A 4,244-nucleotide genomic window follows, 5' to 3' on the forward strand; every position below is an offset into this window, starting at 1 on the left:
CTTCATATTTGACTTTAATAATTTGTGTGGATTGTGAATAATAGTGGTATTAATTACTCGTCCTTGTAGGAGTATGGATATTATCATGTCACAGACATTATTGTACTTAAAAATAAAATTTTAATGTTCTTTTTGATGACAAATATGAAGCTATTCCTCTTCAATGTGTTGTTCTGCTGTAGTAATCCATATGCTTGTCTAATTCAAAATGAACAATACCAGTTCATTTCAGCTCACTAATGCCTAAAATATTGAAGTTTATGCATTCCATTTCATATATGGCAACATCAAATTTTTCTAGATTCATGTTTTGTACATTCTATAATTTGATTATTAGTGGAAGTTTACAGCTGTTTCTCCTCATTTTGTATTGTGCTCCATCAGCAAAGCAATGTCCTGAAACCTTTAGTGCATTCACATCATTATGGTCAACTCTGATCTTCCCAGTCATATTCTGAGTGCCTGCTAACCTGAGGGGATCATCTTCTGGCCCTATATCTAACAATATTTTGCTGCTATTCATGTTTTTGTCTTCTGGGTTTATATTTGACAATGCTCTGCTGATATTCATAAGGTTTTCAATGGCTGACCATTCAGAAAGGGTGCTCTGGTAGGGTAGTGGTTGTGAGTTGGGCTGCTAACCTCAAAGTCAACAGTTTGAAATTATCAGCTGTTTCCAGCCTCGGAAACCCTATACAGGGTCACTATGAATCAGAACGAACTCCACAGCACATAACCACCCCCACCACCATCCATTCAGACTCTGTCCTCCTTCTTCGTAATCTGGAAGCTTCACTGAATCCTGTTCATCATGGTGACTTTGTTGGTATTTAAAATTCAGGCAGCATAGCAAAGTAATCTGCTTCTTTCTTTTTTTAAAAATCTGGAAATTCCACTAAAACCTGCCCACCAGGGTAACCCTGTAGTGATTATGTGCCATGGAGTCAATTCCGACTCATAGTGACGCCTATATAGGGTTTCTGAGGCTGTAAATCTTTACAGGAGCAAAAAGCCTCATCTTCAAATTGCTGCATTGCAGTTAGCAGCCTGCCTCATAACCAATAAGTTACCAGAGCTCTTACCCTGCTGCTATTTAAAATACGAATGGCATCACTTCCAGCATGACAGCAACACACAAGTCACCACAGTACAACAAACTGATTGACAAGTGATATTTCAACATAAGTACCTCATAAAAGCATATTGGGTTTGGCTGAATGTGTGATTTGTTGAAAAGGGTGTAGTAAGACAAAATTGTTCAGGTTATCTGCCTAATAAGATAAGAATGAGAATATTTAAAACAAAAGTATGAGTAACTAAAAGAGCCTTGAGATAAAATAAGTGGATATATGCAACAGACTCTTTGCAGAGTTGGCAAAAACATCATCATCAGTGAATCATAGTACTTCTTTTCAATGTAAGGTTCTATACTGTTTTGAGTTTTAAATATTTTGAGTTTTAAATATTATATATGGATTCAAGTAAAAGTTCTTTTTGGAGACTAGTGAATGATATAAGGAATAGGAAACTTTTCCCTTTCATTGTCTTAGGTTTATTCCTCTCATCTTTATACCCTTTAGATCCTTACAGTATCTATAAGAAAACAAAGCACTTCCCTAAGAAAAGATAACATCAGCACTGTGCACTTATTTCTACACACACACCCATTCCACCTTCATCATACTCCATCTTGCTCTTGGATTCCTAGAGTTAATAGAAACCCCATTTATCTATCTCTTAACCCAAAACCTAGACTCATTCAAATTTTGTGTCCCTCACTCCTGCATTCCAACCAATCACAAGTCCTGTCTTTTTGAGCACTTAAATATTTTTCATACACACCTCCCTTCTCTACTTCTACTATGCAACCTCAATGCAAACAATCCTTATCTTTTTGTATGTAGTGTGTGTCATTCTCTGCTTTGGCTTTCTTAAGCCTATCCTGCATACCTCATTCAGAGAGCTCCATAATCCAACCCTATTAAACCTTTCATTCTGTCTCTACCCATCAAAGGTCAAGGTCCTTAACATGGCTTCACATGAAGTGTATCTCTCAAGTCACTTCCCACCCTGTTTTTCATTTGTACTCTCTGGAAATTAGCATTTTTTGATTACCTGTGCATACAGCAATGTAACACATGGCTCTTTACTATTCCTTAAGCTATTTCTTCTAAACCACTGACTACATTTTGCTTAACTTTTGTGATTATCTAGGAAACGTTCCCTGAGCCTATATATTGGGGTTATTACCCTTCTTCTGAAAGCCTGTTGTGGTGTTCTAGAATAAGCACTGGACTGTTCACCACAAGGTCGGCAGTACAAACCCACCAGTCACTCCTCGGAAACCCTATACAGGATTTCTCTGAGTCAGAAATTACTTGAAGGCACTTAACAACAGCAACAACCCTTCTTCTGTATTCTTAGTGTTGACACTGCATGCTTTATCTTATTACAGTGAAATAATTCTTAGCATGTTTTATCCCAAATTCCATTGCGAGAGTCTCCACTGAGGGTTGATATCTGACTCATCTTTCTAATCCCCATATCTGTCTCAAAATATAAATTTTAAAATATAAATTCAACTGAATATGAGAAAATAAACTTAACAGAAGAACCGAAATTTCATTCCCTTAAGATTTCAGTGAGTTATGGCCAACTCTATGACAACTAACAAGAAACCAAGTCTAAACCCCTTTAAGCATTCCATACATTGTATGAAGAGTTTTCTGTGTGTTATCTCATTTAATCTTTATAATACTCTTGTAAGTTAGGTGCTGTTAAAATTCCTCATTTTACACATAGGAAGATGAGGCTATAGTGGCCCAAGGTCACATGGCCATTATGGCTAAACCCAGGATTCCACATGGAATCTGACTCAAGGATTTTATATGGAGTTTGACCCATGCACTTAAGTGCTCATGCAATAAGCTACTAGTTAATTTGAAAAATTGCCTTTCCAAATGTGTTTTGAGACATGACAACTATAAGGTCATGAAAATAAGTACACTACAGAGGAAGCAAAGACTATTTTAGGATAGACCCAACGCTCCCCTGCTGCTCCTGCTGCAACACGGTCTGCACCAGCGCCCCCTGCCAACCACTCTGCTGCAATGGGGGACAAGAGTACAACAACACAGGAATTCACAGAGGGATCCAAGATAAGCTCCAGCATGAGTCAGCAGGATGAAGGTAAAAGGTTTATTGGAGGTTTGAGCTGGGATACAAGCAAGAACGATCTGACTGAGTTTTTTGTCGCAATTTGGAGAAGTTGTAGACTGCACAATTAAAACAGACTTTGTATATATCTTTTGTTTCTTCAGTTAGATTTATTCCTAAATAATTCATCTTTGAGGTGGCTACTGTAAGTGGTGTTGTTTTCCTAATTTCCTTTGCAGAGCTGTCTTTATTAATGTTGAGGAATCCAACAGATTTTTTTTTTAATATTGATCTTATTATACCCTGTCACTTTGCTGAATCTTACAATGAATTCCAATTATTTTCTTGCTGATTCTTTGGGATTTTCTATGTATACAATCATATAATCTGTAAATAGATGACTGTTGCCAATTTGGAAGCCTTTAATTGTTCTTTTTCTGTCTTTACCTCTGGTGAAAGCTTCTAACACAATACTGAATGGGAGTAGTGATGAAGAGCATCCTTGTCTGGTTCCTCTTAGCAAGGGGAATGCTTTCAATTGCTTTACATTGAGAATAATGTTGGCTATTGGATTTGTATAAATGCTGCTGATTATGTTGAGGAATTTCCCTTATATTCCTATTTTGTTGAGTTTTTTATCAGGATTAGATGATGGATTTAGTTCTCAGAATTTTTGTATTCTAGAATCACTCAGGTATACTGGGTTGTATCACAAGAGCTTCTGAGCCAGCTGAGCTGCGACTGTGTTAGGCAGCCCTATTTTTAAAAAATTCCTACTAGTCGTCTTGATATTCAGCCAGGCTGAAAATCTCTAGTTAGGAGCTAGCATGACTCTGGTTAGTGCAAACAGTAAATGCACAATTAACTGGGGCGGGGGGAGAAAGAGTTCCAAAAGAAACTTTGGAAGAAAGTCATTGTGACTTGCTTCTGAAAAAAATCAGACACTGAAAAGCTTATGGAGCAAAGTTTTATGCTAACACATACAGGTTGCCAAGTACTTAAAATACTTGCTGATGAAAATCAAAGACCATAGTCTTCAGTATGAATTGTACCTCAGATGACGTATTGCATTGGGCAAATCTGCTGCA

At 37.2% G+C, this 4,244-nt stretch overlaps 1 pseudogene; it reads left to right on the forward strand.

Annotated features, from left to right (window-relative positions):
* The first annotated feature begins 3,110 nt into the window (after positions 1–3,110).
* Positions 3,111–4,244, forward strand: part of LOC102838020 — a 19,736-nt pseudogene continuing 18,602 nt past the window's right edge.

This window comes from Chrysochloris asiatica, unplaced genomic scaffold, assembly GCF_000296735.1.
Source record: "Chrysochloris asiatica unplaced genomic scaffold, ChrAsi1.0 scaffold00010, whole genome shotgun sequence".
In the NCBI taxonomy this organism is placed as follows: Eukaryota; Metazoa; Chordata; class Mammalia; order Afrosoricida; family Chrysochloridae; genus Chrysochloris; species Chrysochloris asiatica.